The 25,844-nt window shown below is 36.1% G+C and overlaps 1 protein-coding gene across 4 annotated transcripts in view; it reads left to right on the top strand.

The window, feature by feature from the left end:
* The window catches only part of LOC149807336 (uncharacterized), a 295,678-nt gene that overhangs the window by 7,587 nt on the left and 262,247 nt on the right, over nt 1-25,844 (top strand). For all 4 annotated transcript variants that reach the window (XM_089965473.1, XM_089965490.1, XM_089965468.1 and 1 more), the window contains exon 2: nt 17,695-17,835. The gene's annotated coding sequence lies outside the window, so the exon portion shown is untranslated. The remainder of the gene's footprint in view (nt 1-17,694; nt 17,836-25,844) is intronic.

Genomic DNA, 25,844 nt, shown 5'->3' with positions numbered 1-25,844 from the left:
AAGAGCTGGAATACCGGTAAATCTCCTCTAATCCCACCCCAAACCCCCTTCTTATTTTTCTATTTAAGATATTCTGTGGGTAGATTTGTGAGGAAGGAATTTGTTGGAGTAGCCTTTGACCCCTTGACGAAGGACATAAATATGCAATACAAACTGATTGAATTTAACGACTAAAAGAGTGTTGTGAATTTACATATGTACAACTGTAATTCAGCATGGACACAGATCTGTCGTTAAGGTCCACGCAGCTCTCACATAACTTCAAACAGCACGGACCCAGATTTGCCATTAAATATCCACAAAACTCGCACTCAGCTGCAAACAACATTGACCTAGATATGCCGTTAAGGGTCAATATATCACGCACTTATCATACAAACAGCATAGACCCGTATCTGCCATTAAGAGTCCACACAGCATGCACTTAACTGACAAACAGCATAGATGGATTTATATCATTAAAGTTCCACGTAGGGTTCACCGGCTTGCACTCAACTGCACATATCACAGACCCAGACCTGCTATTAGGCCTCGACAACCGAAAAACTGCAATTATCCTGATTTGCCTTTAATGGTCCACTCACCTCGTTTTTTGCGATGGATGTGTGTGTGTGTGTGTGTGTGTGTGTGTGTGTGTCAAATTTTGAAGTTACGCCATGGTGATAACAAATCTGGTACTATGCCTTCAAAAGTTATACACTTTAGCGAACTATTTGCTCCATTTACGACTTTAAACGATGGGGTGGGGGTCGGGATAATATTGGGCTGAAAAAAGGGACTTTAAGAAAAATGACAATGTTGTTACAGTGGTGTGGTTTCTCTGACACCTACCCCAATCGCTAGCAGCAAAATACAAGAGTTCCTCAAAAGGACTGACGCTCTACTGGCTTAAAAGAATTTCCAGGAAGATAAGACCAGTTCTTCCTTACAAATGCTGAGTGTTGAACCGTCTTTGATAATTTTTATCAATAAAGAGATTTTCAAATTAGCTACTGGGGTTTGGTGGATATACTGGATGGCCATGGCAGCTTAGCAACATTTTCATTTAGGACCAACACGGTATTAAAAGAGGTCTTCTGGTGAAAACCGCCATGATGATATCACTTTCCTTTTTGGTCAAGTGATGATAGAAAGATTTTCAAGATGGATGCCATGGTGGCCATTCTCAATATCAGATTGGCACCCTTTCTATTTAGTACCAATTTGCTATCATAAGAAGTCTTTTGGTGAAAGTACAAAGTCGATATAATCAGCCATCTAGGAGAAACAATGATAACAAGACTTTTAAGATGACGATTGTGACAGTCATATTTCACGTCGGATCGGTATCATTTTCGTTTAGTACTTAATAGATGTCATACAAACATCTTTTAATAAAACCCCCACTTTTTTCACATCAACAAACATTCAGAACAAGTAGCGATAACACCGTTTTCAGATGGCGACTGTGACAACCATAATGGATGTCCGAGTGGCGCCATTTTCATTTAGCGCCGACTAGACCATGGGCTGAATGTGTGTTTAAAGCTTCACGCAAATTCTCCAAGTAGTTTAAGAGAAGCAGCGATAACTTGCGCTAAAAAACTGACGGAAAACGGGCGATAGCCATCCCATAGACTCTTCTGATCTATGACCAGGAGCGTAAAAAATAGCTGTGATTTTGAAGCTCTAGCGTATAATTATATTCCCCCAAAATACTGTCTCATCATCCAAAATTTAAATATACAATATTTCATTTTGTTTATACACATTTCCAGTCAGTTAACCGAATAGCTGATGAACCCACTAAATGATTTAGATGAAATCGTCAGCGGAGGTAACTGGAAACGGGTTATCGTTCTTGCCTGTAACTGCTATGACTGATAATTGGAATGGTAAGATATGATGAGAACTAGCTGGAATAGCACCACTAAATCTTAGCTCTTCTTACATCTGACGCCATTCTGTGAATCGATTAGTTCGCATCTTCAGATTGAGCGGCATGGATGTATAGGGCTAAGACTGATAATCAATATTGATTTGTGTGTGTGTGTGTGTGTTTATTTTACATAGTTATGACCCCAAGCAAAACGCAAAACACTATGTTGTGAGCTAGACATACTTAGCTGCACATAAACCCTTAGTAAGGGCCATTCTATAGCAGTGTACTACTTACTTATTCATGAAACAATAGCTGAATTAGTTTGTTTCTTTTTTAAATTTGTGAAATTTGCACAGGTTGAAAATAATATACTCTTCTTATCAAATACACTGAGAAAAGTGTAAATTGCTGAGTGACTTCTTTTTTTTTTTTTGTAACCCAGTTATTGAGATCATGTCTGGCAAACCTGAGACGCCGTATTAAGGCAAGTCGTAAAAAAAAATCAATGTGTTTCAAATGTGTCAAATAATTTACACTGACAATATCCTTTTGGGAAGGGTAATATTCTTGTCGTGACTAAAATTATAAAAACCGCTTTATTTTTCAAAATTCAATGAGAAAATTGCCTTGAGAATGCGTGTCGGAATAATTTATGTTCAGTCTCTCACTGAGTTTATCGCCCCGCGATACACGAGGATCAAATGACGCCATTGTATCGGTGACGAAGTCTTCAGCTTTTGCAAGCCTTGCCGAGCAAAAACTCGAAATTATTCAACACGTTTCATAAATTTATTATTAAATCATTAGCCATTTGAGATTATTTTTATCATAGTTTTTATTTCAGTGGAAATTATTTAGAAAGATGAACGAATAATTTCGCTCATTCTGACTGCGACGTTGCAACTTTCATTTGTTTTGCGTAAAAATAGTCCCAGACAAAGTTGAACAAGTATGAAAGTTTTAAAATAAATAATACTTTTTGTTTTTACAAATTATGAATCAAAGAACAAGAATCCTTCCGAATAAACAGAACATGTTTTTTTAACAGACAACATCATTTGTAACACAGGATGTTCAATGCGTGCAGTGTCACATTGTTCGATACAGTACTGGTTAGAATGCAGTAGACGATCATGTTTACCCCAAAGTGTAGCTTTCACAACTAAACATTACATTGTTGCGATATTTATGTGAGAGGAGGATTAGTGGATGCAGAAATTCCTGTATTTTACCGTAATATATTTGTGACCGGATGTTTGCATTAATTGAATGGAACAGTGAACGACAGAAAAGATAAACAAATTTCGAGTCGGAATTGCTTTACATATTTACCGCGTAAATGTGTTGTGGATGGATGTGATTTTGTCAGCTTGGGGACCTGTTTATAGGTTGTCTCCATTTTACAAGACTACAACTCGCACCTACTTCACACCCGCTATCAACTGAACAATTACCCTTAGTTTTACTTCTTATTGTTCTTTTCTTTGGGTTTTACGCCATTTTTTAAATAGTATTATATGCTATGCATGGCGTAACGAGCCCCTCTGAGAAAAAAACTCGCCATATTCAGTAAGAAATTACCTTTTTTTCCCAGTCAATTCGAAAAATGTCCGCCAAAATATTCATAGTATTAGCAAAATGGAAAATTTCCAAAAGGCGGGGTGGGGAAAATTTTCGCACGATCGTAGCCGATCAGTGGATAGAATACTGTGCACAAATATTATGAGCTTATTTGGACCCATTAGAATCACATAATATTAAATTGCATACAATATATGTAAAGTGTATAGACTATGTTATAAATAGAGGATCTAAAGTGGGTAATGATTTAATATAGAATTTATGAAATGAGCTAAATAATTTTCATTTATTTTGCAAGCCTTCGCGAGCAGCAGCTAAAAAAGTATTCAGCGAGTTTCATAAATGCAATATTTAAAAATGGTGTGTGTATATGTGTATATATATATTGACGATCTAATTAGATCTTCAGGAGATTGCTATATTTTTTCAGTCCTATATTTTGAACATTTGTTGACATCCAAACGTTTTATGAAAAACGTGTTTTAGTTACATTAAGCATTAAGGACATCAGGTAGATAACAAAGTTTAATATGCATATGGCCATGACTTGATTCGATTTTCATGACTTGATTCGATTTTCATGACTTGATTCGATTTTCTTACCATTAAGCTTTTTTATTTTCGTTAAGACTTCTCAATTTGCATTTGGATCATACATTTTTGTAAAAGTTTATCTTCATTTTATCAATTATTTCTTTCTTCCGGGTCTTGATTGACCGCTAGGAAATTAGTGCGCATACGAACACAGAGGTCGTGGTCAAGACAAAAACCAGTATATAGACTTTGTTCTACTTTTATTTTAATTTCTTACATGTTTTATGATATAAAATCCTTTTCTTTCTGTTTGCATGTGATACAGCCAGTATACAGAAACATTAATTATTCTATTATTCAGAATTATTTGCCGAATTTGGTTTAAAGAACCTATTTCATAGGATCACGCAATTGTTTTTGATGGCTCAGTTTTTGGCTGCTTACAAAACAACAAGACTATGCGATTGTGAAATCAATTTTATAATTTCATCGTCGTCCCTCGGTTGTTCCGTAAATAGAAAAGCCAGTGGTACACTTTAGTGTGCAGACTGTAAAACGATTTGTAAAAGTGACACTTTAACATTATATTGGATTGTAAGGTGTGAAAGAGTTACGCCAGATATAAAGAAAATAGTTTTAATCTGAACTCTTTGTTATTGCTTAAATGTTCAAATAATAGTCAATCGATCTGGCATAATTTCATTGTTGAAAAGACAGTTGCATTTTGAAACATGATCATTTTTATTCAATTTTGAGAAGGGTTTCATCATAATAATTGAATATCGAGACTGCTAGGCATAGGAAATGAGGAAAGAGACGGGTAGGCATAGGAAACGAGATAGGAGATGGGTAGGAATAGGAAACGAGGTGGGAGACTGGTAGGCATAGGAAACGAGGTGGGAGACTGGTAGGCATAGGAAACGAGGAAGAAGACGGGTAGGCATAGGAAACGAGGTGGGAGATTGGTAGGCATAGGAAACGAGGTGGGAGATTGGTAGGCATAGGAAACGAGATGGGAGACTGGTAGGCATAGGAAACGAGGTGGAAGACTGGTAGGTATAGGAAACGAGGTGGGAGACTGGTAGGCATAGGAAACGAGGTGGGAGACTGGTAGGCATAGGAAACGAACGACATGAAAAGATAAGTGATGAATATCATTTTGTCTGAATCTGTCCTGTTTGCCTCTTACTGAGGTAATCTTTGATTGATCCTTATTATTGGCAGAAATCAAGCATGAACAACTTACTTCAATTACTCAGACATGAAGATTTGGCAACTGATAAGTAACTAGGTAAATATGTGTATAATCAACTCCAACTTTAATTATCTTCTCTCGCTCTCAGTCAGTCTGTCCGTTTGTAATTCTGTCTGGCTGTCTGTCTCCGAGGATTTATGTGCACATGTTTTTATCGCCATTATTCATTAATGTATTAATTTATTTATGCAACAGTGCATTGTATATAACCTAGTGGTTAGAGCGTCCACATCGGATGCAGGAGGTCGCAGGTTCGAACCGCGGCCGAGTCACACCAAAGACTCATTAAAAAAAAATGGTGCTAATAGCTGCCTCGCTAGGCGCTCAGCATTAAGAGGTAAGTGTTAGGACTGGTCGGCCTGGTATCAGGATAATATGACTGGGTGGGACATCATGCTACATGTCTGCGGCATTATGCCCCAGTGCTAGACATCACTATAAACTGCCACACTGCAGACATCGTAGCTATATGACTGAGTTGTTTTTAAAGCTACCTTAAAAATCTAAATCACACACACACACACACACACACACAGACACACACACGTTAAAATTCCATATCACACACACACACACACACACACATTGTATATGAATTATGTATTAAACTGACTGTTGCTTTGCATACATCAGATCAGTACAATTCTGTTCTGTTTTCCTTTTTGTCTTTTCTGACAACACTTACAACTTGGGCCAGTCTGAGCTGAAGGATTTAACAAGGATTCTACTCTTTAATGCAGTGTATTTGTGTGTGTGTGCATTTGTGCGTGTATGTGTTCATGACAACTTGGCAATATATTTTCAGGATTATTAATGTGGCGTAAGAATACATATTTCTTGGCTCGAGAATATATCCTGGATGCAGGAACTTGATATTTTAAAGACTGAAAAGTATTAAAGTGTTGTCACCTATTCATACCCCCAACAAGGGAACTTTAATAATGGATACTTCATTCTTTTATACTTTGTTGTATCGACCGTATTTAATTCAATAAACACGTGTAATATAAACCAAGCACTGCCCCCAAAAGATTCATTTAAAATTTTTGCATATTTATGTAAATATGGCTATTCAGGTGCGTTTTATTATCGGTATATCGGTTTTATCGCGGTATTTTTTTTAAAAATCCGATTGTAGGTACTTCGGTACTTGTTCACTGTACCGGCACCTAGGTAATATCCGTCAGTATAGAACGTTCGGAATGCCCATATTAATCTTTTTTTTTTATACGAATTTAATGATATTAGCAGCACGTTTTCATTTTTCATTACAAAATAATTCAAAAATATTATATTATTTATTTTTTAAAGAACCAGCTGTAATTTGTGACAGATTAATTTTTTAATTATATATATAATTCTTTAATCACATGTTTTGACACGTGTTACATATGCCAGCGAATTTGCATTACGGTATGTTATAAAAATAATTCGTGCCAAATTTAACTGTTAGAAAAAAATTGAATTTCAAGAAAAAAGTCGTTATTTTTAGAAACAATTCTCCCACTTAGCTGATGTATGTGTTAAGTTCATGTATTCTTTTGTAAGATTGAGAACATCCTAAGATTTTTTGTACCGGAGAAGATGTTTTTTTAATTTAATTTTACGTAATTTCTAACTTCTATTAAATATTTTCTCGTTTGTTGATTAAATGTGTTTTGAGATTTACCCGCCCTATGACAAATATCTTGCCCGGGTCTTGTCATTCATTTCACGTTGTTTCACAGTCTGTTCTGTCAGTAGCAAAGCTTTTAAAATGTATGCTTCAGAGTCGGCGCTTCCTGTTGTTATCAAAAAGTTCTTTAATGTCAGCTCATAGTCTATAACAGGGTGTCAGCTGTAGTATAAGCTTAATCATCCCGTTTTCGTTGTAGATTGTTGTTGTTGTTGTTGTTCTAGGGTTTAACGCCATTTTTCAGCACAAGATAGGCTATACATGGCGGCCAGTATAACTGGTGGAGGAAGAACCCTGGAAAACCCAGGGAAGAACCACCGACCCACGAGAAGCTACTGGCAGGCTTTCCCACATACCCACGCTAGCCGAACCTTGGACTCGAACCCACGCAGACAGAGGTGAGATGGCAGTGATCCAGAACGGTGAGCGCTTTAGACCACTCGGCCACTCGGGGCCCCTTTTCGTTGTAGATAACAACTTATGAAAGAATTAACATTAACATACCAAATTAATCTACATAAGGTACTGACCATTCTAATAATTTTTTTTGGGGGGGGGATGGGGAGAAGGCTGCGATTTTCTTCTGAGCCGATATATTTTATTTTCTTTGATCTCAATTTTTGTATTTGTACTGTCGGTAAGGTGATTAAGATATGTAAAGTAAAACAACGATACCAATGTATTAAGCGTAAGATAATGTCATAGCTTTTGTTTTCATTCCGCACACTTTATTCTTACACATTACCCTCAGGAAATCTTCCTGTAGAACGATTGTAAACTATTCAGCGAGTACAACAAATTATCAGTCTTCGTCTAAATTAATCCTAATTACTCAATATCTACATCTAAGTAGCATAATGGTTCAAATCAGCAGCGATCCGTGAAATTGGTGAACTGATTTTAATACAAGTGTAATTGTACGATGGTATACGTCCACTACGAGCAAGGTTAATTCGGTTTAAAAAAAATTATAGAAAAAAGAGCATATCGTTGAGGTGACACATTCATCAAGATTTTAACTATACGGTAAAGGTTCAAAATAAAAAAAGTTCAAATCCTGCTATATCGGTTACAGCGGCGTGTCATTATCATTCGGCAATGTAATTTAGTCAAATGCCTCGCCCCTTGATAATCAACTTGTGTCAAGGAAAAAATCTCCACAAAACGAACCACCGCACCACACGAACTTAAATACATGTAGTAGCTATTTCCGTCTAGAACTAGATGATCCGTCAAATAGGGTTTGTCATTCACATTCGTCATGTATAGAGTAATACTTTGCGACTGATAACATCACTTAGGGTAGTGCACAACATGTATATTCAAGTTCGGTCGCTGTTTCTTTTTTCCTATTACTTTGTTTTCATCAGCATCCAATCGACCTCAACGAACTTCATTGTTACAAACGACAAATGCGAATTGCAGTTATAGTAATGTATTAGATACTCGATACTGGATTTCGTTCCATTCGTACAATGCAGTGTACAGCCGGTTATTTATGTCATCAAGAAAAGCAAGTCTAAGGAGATAGAGGTGGACGAATAATCTTATGTTGGTGTGATGTGTGATTTTGATTTTTAGCGTAGCTTTAATAATTTTTCAGTCATATCGCTACGTCTGCAATGTGGCAGTTTATAGTTATGTCTAGCACTGGGACGCCATGCCGCAGACATGTAGCATGATGTCCCACCCAGCCACATTATCTTGACACCAGGCCGACCCGTCCTAACACTAACCTCTTAATGCTGAACGCCATGTTGGTAAGATCATATTTTATTAGCATTGCTTGGCCGATTTATCCATAAATCAGGGAACGAACTTGATTACGAGCTTTAGTTTTTGCCACAATATGTTGTTGAAATAGACATTTTTCACCTTAAGTTTTTTTTTTAAAGTGTTCATTTTTTATGTTTCATGGCACGAATTCACCAGCATCAAGCGAATATTACTTGGCATTTTCACCAGGAAAGCCATTCTGCTAAATCAAGATAGCAGAGCACCGGTTCACCGGCATAAAGTGAGGAATTACATATCATCAGTTTCCCAGTATAAATACATTATTACATGTAATTCCCGCGTATAAAGGGAAGATTATATAGCGTCAGTTCCCCAGTATAAAGGGATGATTACATAACAGTAAATGGCCAGTATAAAGACACGATTATATAATGTTATTTCTCCAGTATAAAGTAATGCATCATTTTCCCAGTACAAAGGGATGATTGAAATGCGTCAGTTTCCTAGTTTAAAGGATTGATTACATATAATCATTTCCCTTGTTTAAAGAGATGATTATATAGCGTCATTTCCCCACTATTCAGGGATCATTATAAAGCGTCAGTTCCCCACTATACAGGGATCATTATAAAGCGTCAGTTCCCCCGTTTTCAGGGATGATTATATAGCGTCATTTCCCCACTATACAGGGATCATTATAAGGCGTCATTTCCCCACTATACAGGGATCATTATAAGGCGTCAGTTCCCCACTATACAGGGATCATTATAAGGCGTCAGTTCCCCACTATACATAGATCATTATAAGGCGTCATTTCCCCACTATACGGGGATCATTATAAGGCGTCATTTCCCCACTATACAGGGATCATTATAAGGCGTCAGTTCCCCCGTTTTCAGGGATGATTATATAGCGTCATTTCCCCACTATACAGGGATCATTATAAGGCGTCATTTCCCCACTATACAGGGATCATTATAAGGCGTCAGTTCCCCCGTTTTCAGGGATGATTATATAGCGTCAGTTCCCCAGTATAAAGCGATGATTACAGTTCATCATAAAGGGATGATATTATAGTTTCTGTTTTCTAGTTTAAAGGGATGATTATATATCGCAAGTTTACAAGGATAAAACGATGATTGCATACAAGTTTTCCAGTATAAACCATTGTCATGTTTCACAATTCATTTCAGCCACCTAAAGAATGCAAACATATATCCAAAATATTTCACAAATCGTTCGAAAATGGTTTTAATTTGTGTTTTCTTTATCTGCGATGAGAAAACTACCCCAAGTTTTGTCAGATTATAATCTGCTTCCACAGACTGTTAAAAATGTCCTATCGGTCTTAAGAAATGTTCTTAATTCTGGATATTCGTCAACAGTTAACAGTTTGAAAATGACCTGTGTCTGAAGTGTGAAAACTGCACCAACTATATAGTAATTTGATTGAGTCTTAATGCTGCCTCATCCACATTGTTTGTATCTTTGACTACATTTTATCAGTATTACAGGAAATGCTGGCCTCATCCACATTGGTGTCTTTGACTACATTTTATCAGTATTACAGGAAATGCTGCCTCATCTACATTGGTGTCTTTTACTACATTTTATCAGTATTACAGGAAACGCTGCCTCATCCACATTGGTCTCTTTGACAACATTTTATCAGTATTACAGGAAACGCTGTCTCATCCACATTGGTCTCTGACTACATTTTATCAGTATTACAGGAAATGCTGCCTCATCCACATTGGTGTCTTTGACAACATTTTATCAGTATTACAGGAAACGCTGCCTCATCCACATTGGTGTCTTTGACAACATTTTATCAATATTACAGGAAATGCTGCCTCATCCACATTGGTATCTTTGACTACATTTTATCAGTATTACAGGAAATGCTGCCTCATCCACATTGGTGTCTTTGACTACATTTTATCAGTATTACAGGAAATGCTGCCTCATCCACATTGGTATCTTTGACTACATTTTATCAGTATTACAGGAAATCATCGGTGAAGATAATAGCTGCCAGTATGTGGTTGTCGGTACATTTCGTTATCTTACTGTATTCTGTCCAATTACTATAAACAGCTAACGCTTGCAGCATCGATACAAATTAATGATAATTGCATAGAAACGTCGAGATCACAACCTGATGACCCCTTCCAGACATCTTTGTAAATGGATCGTCTTGTTCTTCATTCCATCGAATCAGTTCCTTTCTGAAAGTGGCCCAGGGTGGGAGGATCACGCAAGGCGCTCGCTTCACACCTTATTTACATCACACCTCTGTATGCGCGGGTTCAGGCATGGGTTCGGTCAGTGTATGTGAAAAACGCTTGCCAGTAGCTTTCCTTGTGTTGGTAGTTCATTTCGGGGTTTTGCAGAGTATCTTTTTCACCAGATATACTGGCCGTCATGTAAAGCCTATCATGTGCTGAAAAATGGAGTTAAACCCACAAAACCAAACCAGACCGTTTTGAAAAGCTACTCGGAGTTTTGTCTAGGGTTTCATTTCATGAACTGTGGGAACGAGTTTTACATTTGATTAATGGTCAAATAAATTTGCTTGAAAAAAAAAAACAACAACAGTACTATTGTGACAAGATGATTGGAGAATTCATACTCAGATCTGCAGAGGTGGCAATCTTAGCTTTCTGTGTGCTCGGAAACAGTTACGCTTTACCTGCTGTGGAGACAAGTAGCTTTGTGTGTAACACTTGACCGGCTATGGGAGACGAACAATTTAAATAGACCAGATTCTTAATATTCCAAATAATTTATTATATAATGTTTTGATATCAACTGAGAGACAACATTTCTCACATTACACGTATGTACGATCGTGTTTTGCAGACTTTATACAACAAACAGTACGGAATATCGTTATCTTTCTCATCACGTGACTGTTGTCTCTAGTTACACGTCCTGACCTTTTATTGTGACCATACTGCTCAAATTGGCGAAACCTGTCCGATTTCCAATATCGGTTGAGCAGTCTTTTGCGGAGATCATGATAAAAATGAATTGCAACACATTTACATCCAAAAACGTGCAGCTGGTTGGAGTTTAGTTTGAACCTTATTTATTTGCGAAACTCTGTCTATTGCAATTACAAACATATGATTTGGGTGATTCAGTAGAAACCATAAGCTTATTAGCACTGTCTCCGCAGCACTAACTAAAAATATAACATCAGTGATCTCGATGCCGCTACAAACGGTTATACAGAAAATGTGCATAAAGCTACATAGAGAGCATAACAGCGAATAAGAACTAATTAATTGCGATTCAAAAGTTTGCGAGTTCAGTCATTTAATTAAATCTCTTGGTCATCCTAATATAAATTTTGCACAGTTAAAATATTTTGTATTATTTTCTAATGTTAACGTAGGGTTGCCAGATACTAATATTTCAATAGTAAGAACGAAAAGGAGTGTATATATGATTTGATCGCTAAGCTAATAATATTGGCACAGTCCAGTGGAAAGTATTTTGCATTCTCAATTTCACCTCAGGAGCAATACTTGTTATTAGATACATGATTTGCATGTAAATCGTAATTTAAATTACTACAATTTGTTCTTAGCCGAGCATGCATAATCTGAGACATTCTATCACCAGTATAGTAGTTACGTAGAGTGGTGGGGTTTTTCAGTTCTTTTTTTAAATCACGGTTCAAATAGGCTTTACAGTTATGTAGGGAAGGGTTGTTTCTTACTCCAACGGGTAACGTCTTCCATATTCGAGTTGTAGATGGATCAAATGAATTATAGAACAAAGTCGTTCTACACACTGGAGGACGAAGATCATTTACAGATCGAATGGAGTAGGTCTCATGTTCTATAAATAAAGGTCGAATCAAGCGAATTGGAGTTGGTGTCCCGCCAAGATTACGTTGTATACTATTAGAACTAGCTACAGTTGTAGATTGTATTGTACGGTTTCGAGTAAAAAAGAAAACCCTTGTGATTTCAGTTTCAAAAAATTTCTTTTAATTTGTAATTATATCGTTATTTTTTTTAAAAAGAAAATGACTTCTGAATCAAAGTAGAATTGTATACTCTGTCATTATTACTTTCCTGTCTTCAGTGCACAATTCAGACACCGTATATAGCCATTACCTCGACCTCAATTGTTTTTATTTTTTTTATAAAGTTGCATAAATATTGAGTCATATATTTACCAGGCTTTTGGAAAGGAAACTTCCACCCCACCCAACTTAGGATCAGAACATTGCTTTAGATACGAGGCTTTTGGATACAAATATTTCACTCTCAGGGTGTGAATTTTGTTTTAGATACGAGAATTTGAAATGTCTGACCATAGGGAAGAATATTCTAACCCTACACCAAGTTTGGCCTCCATAAAGAATATTCCAACCCTACACCGAGACTGACGATCGGATATAATTTTCCAGCCCTACATCTAGTCTGGCCACCGTGTAGAATATTCCAAACCTATGCGAGTCTGGCCACCTTGTAGACTATTCCTATACCGAGTTTGGTCACCGTGTAGAATATTCCAACCCTACATCGAGTCTGACGATCGGGCAGAATATTCCAATCGTGCATCGATGCATATAAACGATTATGTTAGTACTGAGAGAAATAATCTTTATTATGCAGAAGGTGTGATTTGACAAGATTGGATATATTATATTTTTGAAAGTGGATGTATAGGACTTTCTTCAAAATCAGTCCCACGTTGTTTGTATCTTTATACTCTGTATATCGTTCAGAACAATACCTGTTTTTGCTTTTAAAAAATATTTTTATGTAAGTGCAAAATATTAATTTCTCCTCGCTTGCATTTTTCTAACTCGATGTGAGGGAGACAGTTCGTGGATTTAGAAAGAGGAGCACTAGGAAAATCATTTTTGGCCTTAATATGTTTGATAAGGATTCAAAGGATCATACACAAAAACGTGCTAAACAATATGATATGACTTCAGTAACTCATTTTATCCCCATAAAGGCAAAGAGAGTTTGTTCGACTTAAACCTACCGATACAGTAATACATACATGAAATTTTGTACACTCCCCCATATTCTCTGTCACTCTTTTCCAATGACCAATTTATATTTCTTGTTATAGCGCCCTTTAGTAATTCGACGTTTTTTTCCATTTTCTCACATCAGTATACGTATATCTGTCTCATTTACGTCAAACACCAAATTAAACAAAAAACCAGGAATGAACTATTCATCTTGTGATATATTTCGGGACACTGGTGGCCGAGTGGTCTAAAAGCGCGCGCTTTTACCGATCACTGGTATCTCATCTCTGTCCACTTGAACTCGATTGTTCAAGGTGAGTATGTTGGAAAGCTTGCCATGAGTATGTACGAAAGCTTGCCATGAGTATGTTGGAAAGCTTGCCATGAGTATGTTGGAAAGCTTGCCATGAGTATGTTAGAAAGCTTGCCAGTAGCTCTGATTGGGTTGGTGATTCTTACTAGTGTTTCCCAGAGTTTTTCCTCCACCATTTATACTGGCCGCCATGTAAATCCTATCATGTGCTGAAAAATGGCGCTAAACGTAACGTCACGTCTCTTTGCTTTTGACACATAAAACGATATCTTCAATGAAACGGACTTTACATGCATATTCTCCATATACACTTCAATGAGCCATGACTGAAGTCACGCATAAAGAGCATGCCCAAACACTTCCTATTCTTTTCTCAGTTACAAATTGCCTACCACTTATTTCGGACAACTGATGCTAACTCATTGCCGCCTGCATTACGTGTTCATTTTTCAGAGTATCATTTACAAAGCTTTTTATTCCTTTATTTTTCTGTCTGCATTAACTGATCATTGTAGAAGGGCTTTGCGCATGGTAATGAGGGTTGAATGTTATGGACGTGCTAGTTAGAAGAATCCCATCACGTGGAAGAACTTCAGTTTCATGATACCGTCATTCTCAGAAGTTCATGGATAAGAGTGTTATAATTTGTTTAAAAATAAAGTCCGACCGATTCACCTAATTAGCAGGTTATGTATTATAGAGTTACCTTCATTTCTGTATTAAACACTCAAAGGCATGCGGTACTAGATCAGCTCCTATAGTAAAGCTGTCGAAAAATTATGTTCTTAATAATTCAATAACTTTAAATTCCTATATTTATCAGTATATACACATCCTTGATGTAAGCTTTTTTGTGGAGAAAGCCGTATATCCTGCTACATGTTTTGATGTACGTGTGTTTAAAGCATGTTTTCAATTCCGCATCTTGAAAATCGGGTGCTTATTTCATTAACGAGAGTACCAAAGTCAAGTCTGCAAAAATACTGAAATTCCATCAGTTAAACATTGTCTTAACTTTGTTAAGTCACAAATGGATAAGTTGTCAGACTTCTTTTTGTGTTCTTTTTGCTATTTTTACTAAATTTTTACTATTCATTATCAACCAGTCATGGCCAGTCAAAAACCATAATGTTCTAGTTTAGGTTCACCCATTTCGACTAGTATCCCATTTGTCCACATAATTAGTATCGTGAGTCCTTCCATTCACATTCTTTATGCAAATTTGGCTTCCTTTTTATTATCGTAGATCCAATGCCTTCAGTCCATTCTTTTATTTAGTATCATTTTCGTCCGCTTCCAAGCACTAACCCACTTTGTTCATCAGAAAATCATTACATGAAACCATTTTATTTCCTTTTTATTATCATTTTTAGGAAATTATATCGTAACATTATGTCAAAAGACAAAGCGCTCTTTGTTATTGTACTGTTTCTACCACATTTCATCTTCAAATTAAATACAATCACGTCATCCGTTAAGTCTGGGAAACCACAAGAAGTCATTTGTTTTTGGTGTATTTTATTGTGCAGGGTTTTCAAACTTTCACCTAAAGAGTAGCTTATTTTTGACCACGTGGCTAATTATCCCGGTACCAGATCCATAAGATGCTGATGTTGCGAGCAGACCAGACGAATTGGCCACATCAGTGAAACACTGTTGCAATGGAAGCGGTTGTGAAGACCCCCAGTTCGAAAGTTGAAAAGAAATGCCTAAAAGCTATGATTGTTACATACTTTTCAAAAGTCGAGGAAAACAAGTTAAATGTAACAAAAGTGTTACTTTTGAAAAGCTTGTATTATCTTTCTTCTGGTACCATTCAACGTAACGATAAAAATCTGTAGGACACACATGTTCACACCAAATGTCCAAGCCAATTAAGCCCCCAGAATCGTGTGGTTATCAATTAGTCTTGAAATCAGGATCTGTGCACGTTATTTGGCTGATTTATGTGCATGTTGCATTGCTATATCTTATTGCAGGAATATGCATGCACACCATCCTGCTGATTAATGAGTGACTTTAATTTGCGTGTCTCAAGATTACACTATCACACATTCTCAGTGTGTGTTATTTACCATAATTTGGCTGTCAAATGATGAAATATTAAAATATACCATGAATTAGGTTTCAGTTTTACGATGTACGTCGATTTGCAGTGGCATGATCTTAACATTTGCATTTGTTTCCTATGTGCAAGCTGTGAACACTGTATGTATGTGGTTTCTTACACACATGCGAATTGCTCTTTTCCGCAGGACTTAACTTTAACAAAACTATTGTTTACCATTTTGTACGAGAAATTCCGTTTAAACTGCCACCTTATTAAATGAAAAGTTACTGGATAATCCATCTTACTTTTCCAAATACAAAATTTCCAACGTATGTTTATCTCTTCCAAACAACTTCTTAAGAAGTTGCTTTTCAGGGATAAATTCTTGGACTGATAGCTTTTCTTTGTTACACGCTACATAACATGATTTCATGTACAGAGCCTGGTACTTAAAGCTGATAATGGAGTAAAGAAGTAAGTTTAAAATATCGTATGTGTACTTGCTTATAAGTCTGGTCCAACTGCAAATAGCACAGACCCGGATGTATCGGCGCATTACGTGCCGGAAGATCTGGATCATTGCAGTTAGGGGTAATCCGTAGAACGAACAAAATAAAACCTAGTCTGCAGGCGCATTGTGCAAGCTCTTTGTTGTTGGCAGTTTGACGGGTATAGACGACAAAAGCTCGGTTGAACATACCCAGTCTTCCTGACACCCATACAGCAAAATTTAATTTGATCGACTAAGATGTGTTCTGTGCAGGCAATACATGGTTGCCTACTTGTTCGTACTTGTTTATTATCCATCCGTAGAGCAGTTTTGGCTTCATACAATAGGCTATTTCTCCAGAGCCATATCGAAAGTCATGATAAATCTGTACGAATGCGGTTCTGCTTAACTATGCACATTGCAGTGCTTACCTCAATACAAGACTGTGCACGCCATTATGACTATTAACGTAAGACTTTGTCTTCACGTGTATGCAGGTGTACACTTGCACGCAATTGGACTGTTCATTATTGGTGTTAACTATATTTAGCCGCGGCGCTATAAAATGTTCACCAAAAGCAATGGAAAACGCTGGGTGTATCACTATGGTGTAGACTTTTTACTTAAGCGAAGTAATTAAGAAATATATTTTCGTTCTTAATTGCCTTGAGGGTGTAATTATTTTGCAGTATGGATCAGTTGATATTACAGACAGACCAAGAGCGAATTTCCGCACAAAAAAGGTTTTGCTAATAACATGTTTATAAATTTATACTTTATTTTTTCAATACAAATTCTTTAGAAACAGTTTTGTGTGAATATGTATTGAGATCTTCGATGAAATATTAATCCTGAATCAAAATCTCCAAAAACTGTGTTGTGGGTATATATGGCCCATGCATTTTAATGTCTCGATTTTAAATATTTTTCTTTGATATGTCATTTTACGTATAACTCTCTTATCACTTGTTCAACAGTATATGGACTTTTGGTCAAATTATTGAAGAACATCATTTATTTAAAAAAAATTGTTTTAAAGTCATTATTTTTTTAATTATTGCAACGTATGTTTGATGGCATGCGGACAAACAATATATTATATCAGTCATGTCCTCTTTCAAATTAATATATTCGTTTTTCTTTATAGCGTACACTATTTGGAAGCAGTATTTCTCCTTTCTGTTTTGTTCCAGATTGTTGGTCGTGGTGTAAACTGTTTCGGTCCATCAGCAACATACATTACGAGACCATAGCGTAGATATTAGTTCGCTGAAAGGTGGTTGCCTGCAAATTTGTGTAACAGTGAATTGAAAATTCATCATAAGCAGTATATAGTAAGTACAATTTGTTATATGAGATCATGTCAGCACGCGTCTTTTTAGGCACTATCCATCTATCCTTTTCTCAGACATCATTCTCTTCTTAATTCATGAGTAAATTAACTCGTGTGGTCTTAATCCACTATTTTCTTTATATTCTTTTATTAGACAAAAACCGCTTTTGTTTTTTGTTTTTTACATCCTAGATGTTAAATGAAGAATGCTGATTATATTTTGGATAGAAATGTGCGATTTGCGTCAACCAGTCGGTTTTTTGTTGCATTTTCCTTTTATAAATAGCGGTATATGGGGAAAGGACCATTGCACATGTTTTATTAAATAGAAATTCACTTGTGAGTCTGATCGAGGATTTTGTACAGTCAGGTGGTATTTGAAGAAAAAAAAACAACTAAACATTAGTTATACTATAGTAAAACATCTGTGCTTAACGTTAACAGCTCTTTTCCTTTTCTAACCGCCATTTTATTAGCTTTATTGGTCATAAGCTGGAATAGTGTTTGCCATGGCCTTTCTACGGTCGTACTAATCTATTCGGCTGATTGCCATTAAAACTTGACAAACCATTCATCGCAAGTCTTCTTAGTCCTGAATAAAATAGTGCTGCTCTGATATCAAATATGGCTGCCACAGAAGCCATCTTGAAAATCTTATTCCTTAACATTATCGATACATAATGTTCACTGAAAGAACTCCTTCAGCATCTAATTGTTCCTATATGCAAATGGCGCCCCTTAGACATCCAGATTGACCGCCACTTTCACTAATGTTTAGGTCAATGGTCTCGACTTAGGTTTTTAGTTATAAAGGCTTGTAAGCATGATATCTAACTAAAGACCATAGGTTTTTAGTTATAAAGGCTTATAAGCATGGTATCTAACTAAAGACCTTAGGTTTTTAGTTATAAAGGCTTGTAAGCATGATATCTAACTAAAGACCTTAGGTTTTTAGTTACAAAGACTTGTAAGCATGATATCTAACTTAAGACCTTTTTTAGTTTTAATGGCTCATAAGCATTCGCTCCGGTGGCCTAAATGGTTAGAGCCTCCGCCTCGGATGCGGGAGGTCGTGGGTTCTAACCCCCTGCCGATACGTACGGAAGACTTATACAAATGGTACTTGCAGCTTGACGTTCAGCATTAAAAGGTTAGTGTTTTTGACTGGTCGGCCTGGTGTCGGGATAATGACTGGGTGGGACATGATGCTACATGTCTGCGGTATGATGTCTCAGTGATTCACATCACTATAAACTGCCACACTGCAGACATCGCAGCGATGTGACTGCACAATTGTTAAAGCTGCGTTAATAATCCAAATCACACACACAGAGCATGATAATACAGCACGTTTAATCATGTAACCCTGTTTTTATGTATAAAAAATGCGAATAAATTTAATCAGAATTAGTTTTTGTATGATTAAATCTTGAGATTGTCTGAAAAATGTTCTTTCGTCTTCTTCCATGTTATTATATTCAAGGTCAAAGGCCATGATAAATAAAATATTTCTTCACTTACAGTTAGTTTTTAGTTACGTTGCGTCAAGCATAAAAACATAAGTTTTTTCTGTCTCCAAATTTGATATTTTGGAGTTTATCGAGAATATTGGAGATAGCTTCATTACTCATCAGTTTAAAGAAACGGACATCTTGGAATCCTGGAAATTCGTTTCGGCCAGGATTGTATCAGTTCCTCGTATCGTGTACACATTGAACATAGTGCATTATCATGAACACTTCGGACTAAATACGTTTCAAAAAGTTGAGGTACTTTTTTCATCAGACATTCCTTAATTGCTTTAAATTTCGTCTGGTCTTTGATTATAAAAAAGCGAAATAAATATAATGCATGGCTGTAAAGTTGTTGAAAACATCGTTGTTTTTTTTTTGCGCATTGATGGGAAATAATATTAAATGATATTTGTTATCAACGTAATTTTACTTTTTTTGTATACAAGTTTTTATAATTTGTTGCGACAGTTAGCCAGAATATTGATCTTATTGTTCTTGACATTTAAGACTGTCAACAAGCACAGGCATATGCATAATTACATGGCTAGGTGAGCCTCAATTTGGATAAACACAAATTAATTACCGTCTGTTATCTATATCCCTATTTAAAGCCAATAATAAAGTAGTAAAGCAGTCAATTAAGAGTCCGGGTTTGGTAATGTAAGAAACAGTGGGTTGTAGTTTAGTTTTACATCAAATTATAGTACAATTATTGGTGTTGTGCATTCTTCAAATCTGCTTATAACATTTCTAGTTTTACTTGTCATAGGCAGGACGAGTTATGGGGTTGGTCTTTTGCTCGTCGTCCGTTCGTCGGTCCTTTAGCAAACGTTTTTATCGTTACTCCTCCTAAACTACCTGGAGGACGGCCATGAAGATTTTTCACACATTCATCACATAGTTTAGTAGTAGTAGTTGATCATAAATGAAAAGGGTGCCGCTCGGAAATCCAATAATATGGCAGCCACATTGAATATTTTGAATCTTATTATCATACTTTTCCTGAATCGATAGTCATATCAACAAGAGGTTTTCGCTAAAAGACACCTTAAAATGTCTACTTGGTCCTAAACGAAAATGGGGTCGATCTACTTGGTCCTAAACGAAAATGGGGTCGATCTGATGTCCAGTGTGGCCACCATATTGACCATGACGAAATCATGTTATCGCTACTCTTCCTGAAAGAAAATGTAATATTGCCATGGAATTTACTTCAGAAAACTCTTGATGATGCGTAGTTGGTACTAAATGAAAATAGTACCGATCGAATGTCCAATATGGTCCCCATAATGACCATCTTAAAAGCCTTGTTATTCCCTATCATGGTTTGTACTTAACAACTTTTATGACGTTTAGATGGTCCTATTGGTGCCATTCAGAAATTCAGTACACTTGCCAGTGTTTGTCTTGAAAATCTTGTTATCACTATTTCTCCTTGATGGCTGGACATATTAATTTTGTACCTTCACCAAAGACCTTTTGATGATCTCTAATACGTACTAAATAGAAGTGATGCCAGTCTGATGCTGAATGTGGCCACCATGGCATCTGTCTTGAAAATCAATATTTTTGTCGTTGCTTATCCGAAACGGAATGCCATGCAGAGTTTCCATCAAAAGTCTTATTGGTTCTAAACGAACATGGGTGACAAGTTGACATTCAGTATGTCCACCACATCAGCTAATCTCTACCACTATTAGCAGAGCATTTGCATTTATTACGGCTATTTCTGTAAGCGATTTGTAATGTAACTGTTGGAGGACGAATATGGTGTTTCCCTCCAGCAGTGAAAATCGATGTACACAGTGAGCAAAAAGGTTCGATAGAACGATTTACTTGTAGGAAAGGTGGACATTTTCTAACTGTCCATTAATCAATTGCGGTTCAACATATTCTTGTTGATAATACTCATGACATTTCAGGACTTGCGGTACTAATTAAGTTCCATTAGTAAACCTATGCAAACATCATGACATTGAACATCCAAGAGCTTCAGTTTTCTGAATGCTTTCGATCCAACCTATATTTATCAGTATAAACAAATCCTTCAAGACAGTTTATATGCAGGGAAAACCAATTAAGCGGCTTCGTTTTCTGGATTTTCATGAGCTTGAAACACGTGCTTCATTTCAGCACCAGAGAGTCAGTTGCTACTTTCAATAAAGAGTTTTCCAAGCTGAAGCCTGTAAAAGGTTTAAAACTCCATCATTAAAACAATGTCAATACCTCTGCTTTCCTCGTTTGCAAGAAGGATAGGAACTCAAAAGTTTGTTTTTACTAAAATCTTTCTTTCATTATCAGCTAATGCTGGCCACCAAACACACATAAACTCTGCTGTTTTATCTTAAGCCATTTCCTGGCTGGTTCCCATTCTTCCATGTCATTAATACCGTCAGTCCTATATCCACCCTTGATTTACTTGACTGACCTATGAATAGTAGTAGAAGGCATAAGTACACAGTGCGCATAGATGTGCTCGTCAGAGATAACATTAACATTAAATTATATTGCAAGTTCTTATAAACCAAGAATAAAAATGGCGCATTTCAAGCAACATTTAAGTATTTGAGCTCCATTTCATGAAATCAGAGAATATGTTAAAAGAAATCTGTCAGATCAAGTTACCTTTTTGTCCATCAACGTTTAGCTCTATTCAGTATAAGACTAAAAAATAGTATCTGCCTTGTCATATTGTGCAATAAATGAGCAAAGGTCAAGGTGACCATCTATGTGTGCGTGTATACATTTAAAGGGTGATTTGAAATTATCTAAAATTGAACTAGAACACATACTTTAGAATTAAAATAAGGTAGACATAATCCGATTCAAATATAAAATATGAAGTTGCAAACATTCACTAAGGTATATGTATGTACGTATGTATGTATGTATGTATGTATGTATGTATGTATGTATGTATGTATGTGTCTTTGTGAGTGTGTGTGTGTGTGTGTGGGGTATGAGTGTGCAAAACACTCCGCCTATCATAGACAAATCTACACACTCTACACACTGCATCCCCTCTCCTTTCAAGGCAACAGTGGCCATATCTGAAAGCGTGTTTAATATCCACCGAAAGTCCCTCTGAGGTTTGTAATAGGTATTCATTTTACTTGTTATCCACAATAGAAGCATCTTTTTGCATTTATAGTAAAAGTAATTGTACATGATTACGTGTAATCACTGTAGGGCTTCTAAAAGTACTAGTTCAGTTCCCATAGTAAACCTATGCAACTACAATGATAATGATAATTCAGTAACTTTACATTTCTGAATGTTCGTGATCAAACTTATATTTATCAGCGTAGACACATCGTTGATGATAACTTCTGTGCAGAGAAAACTATACTGTTTTATCTTCAACCATTTTTTGACTGGTTCCCAATCTTCCTTATCATTAGTACTGAGTCCTTTATTGGTCCCAGAACACGAGGAATGCGCTGACAGATGCATGTAACAATTAACGTCTAGATCTTTAATTTTAAAACGCTTTTAAGCAGACGAGCCATACGTTATTTAATTTTGTTTTCTACCAGACGATCTATTGGACATGCAGAGTGGTTAATGTCGGTATTTTTTAAAAAATTTTATTATTGAAAACCACGATTCCAGTTATGACATTGTTCAAGCCTTGTAGTTGAATATTTGCCAACATTATGACAGCTATGAGAGATCGTATCCATAATGAGAATAAATGCATTTTGGGAAATGATTATGGTGCACTTAGATGTTTGATGGATTCTGGCACAAAAATGGCGTCCAACTGAGAGAGTTGCAATTGTCAGATTATATGGCGAGACCAAAATCACGTTATAAAGCGTGCAATCCAGCCTGAACACCCCTTGCAGTCCAACCTGGCTGTGATATTGTTTTTCTTGCAGACTGTACAAAAGTGGCATAGTTTTGATAAGTCTAGCTTTTTCATGTCATAAATTGCGAGTGCTTTTCAGCCATGTCGTCTTTGCTATTAAAATTCGTATATATATTTATCGCGGAAAGAATCGTCTGTATTGTTATTCAACAACAAGTTTAGTTTTAATTGGTTTTAATTATTTAACAGCAGCCAAGAATGATGGATTATTGATTTCCATATTCGGACAACTCAATATTCTTCTGTAGGAATAACACTAATGTGTAGGATACTAAAAGAAGTGTGTAAAACTATGGGTTTATTAGTCATTGCTTAGTTCAATAGTCAAAACCTATCACGTGTGTGTAAAAGTTTAGTCATTTCTTAGTTCATTAATCATAACTTGTATGTTGTATGTTGAGTATAGACCGCGGCTGAAAGAAATGATAATGCAGGATGATTGCAGTTTTGGAATTTTTAAAAATACTTTTATTGAATTTGAAGGAATTTTGTGGAAAATGACCATTTCCCATTAAGCTTTGACTTTCTTAATGACATATACGTTACCATTATGATTATCGATAATAAACTGTCATCGTTGGTTAGGCATACGTATCAAAATAAAATTAGCGTTTTATTACTTTCAAGTAATGATAAAGCAAGCCAAGTATTGCAGTGCTAATAAATGCCAGCTGTTTCAGTGCTAATGAACATCAAGTGTTGTAATGATAACGAACATTAAGTGTTGTAGTGCTAATGAACATTAAGTGTTGTAGTGCTAATGAACATTAAGTGTTGCAGTGCTAATGAACACCAAGTGTTTCAGTGCTAATAAACATCAAGTGTTACAGTGCTAACGAACAACAAGTATTGCAATGATAATGAACACCAAGTGTTGCAGTGTTAATGAACACCAACTGTTGCAGTATTAATGAACACCCAGTGTTTCAGTGCTAATGAACACCAAGGGTTGCAGTACTAATAAACACCATGTTTTGCAGTGCTAATTGTTACGAGGCTATGCTCTTGAAATAAGTAACAGAAAAGAGTGGAGAACAAACTTTGTAAAATTGAACAAATAATTTATTTCCCTAGAATACAAAGTGAAAATGAGAAAATAGAACTTACGGTATTGCGATTTAAATCCCCAAATAATCCAAGAATTAGATCAGACACAAGTCCTAGTAATTTAAAGCCCTGAATAAAATTCAGTAAAAGTCCTGTTGGCGAGAACGTGCCTTTTAAAGCTTATGAAGTGCTGATGTGTCAGTAGCCTCTTGTGGAATCACAGAAATATTATTCATGGTTTGAATTCAGGATAAATTCCAGTTAATATCTTTATCCAAGAATTTTATCAAGGCACTTTTGTATTTCCAGAGAGAAAATCGCTTGAATTCAATAATTTGAAGACAATAAAATTCAGCCCAAACTGGTCACAACACAGTACGGCTTGAAGGTGCTAGATGTTAAAGCACGACTGACTAAATCCTCATGATCAAAAGATTATATTGTTCTTTACTTGACCTCAGGCCACAATTAGCATATTCCGAAAACAACAATTACCTAATGGAAAATAACATTGCAAATAACCTTCTGGAATTATCTAATGAGCCTTGTTTACTTACAACACAATAACCTGTAAAATTCACTTAGGAATCTCCAAAACCTGGATCCAAATCAACATATTTACTCCTTGTTTACCTGAATAATAATCCTGATATTAAGCTCATACAAGAGAATAATTTAGCTATGTATTAGTTCCTGACATAAATCAAAGAAATGAAATAAAAATATCAATCAGGTCAAGCAGAAATGAACTCAATTTTGGACAAAGTCAAGTCCAGTATACAGTGTTACATTACAATAGCATGTAATGAAATAATATTTGTTTTTCAAATCTAACAAATAAACAATTAAATTAAATATACATTACATAATGAACACCAAGTTTTGCAGTGCTAATGAACATCAAGGGTTACAGTGCTATTGAACGGCAAATATTGCAATGCTAACGAACACCAAATATTGCTATACTGGATTTTCAGACTTTGTACCATAATTATTTCACCTTTTTTTAATATGAGTGAAACCTGGTGTATTATTTAAGACAAATATTCCAAGTTTACACTGTAAATGATAGACAGACTTTGTATAATTTCAGCCTTGGTTGACAGCGGCTTTGCAACCTTAATATGCACAGCTGCAGCTAAATATGTTACCAGTCCTAATGGCCTTTTAGCTGACATTTAAATAACCTTCAGCTTCAAATTTGACATGCCATGTTGCGCTGAAATTCGCTCCAATCGCAAAAACGCCGCATTTTACAGTAATCTCTGAAAGCTCCAGTTCTGAGCTGTTAACGGTAATTGCTAATGATGGAGGGTTTTGTAATGCAATTATACCATGTTTTTATAAAATCGGTACATCCACCGGAATTCGCGCCTCACCATATTGATATAAATATACGTGGATTTAAACAAATCTGGTTTGTGTACCTAACTAGGTACAGGATATGGTAATAATTCGATAGCCATTTCTGCAGTGGTCTCTATAGCACGGTTGTAGAGAACTAGCTTTGTAAGCGAGGGTTCATGGTTGAAGACATGGTGACGACCGACTTTCTTCCACCATCTGTTACATTACTCA

This window comes from Sinohyriopsis cumingii, chromosome 1, assembly GCF_028554795.1.
Source record: "Sinohyriopsis cumingii isolate HCF-2022 chromosome 1, ASM2855479v2, whole genome shotgun sequence".
NCBI classification, from domain to species: domain Eukaryota; kingdom Metazoa; phylum Mollusca; class Bivalvia; order Unionida; family Unionidae; genus Sinohyriopsis; species Sinohyriopsis cumingii.
This window is presented reverse-complemented; position numbering and strand designations above follow the sequence as displayed.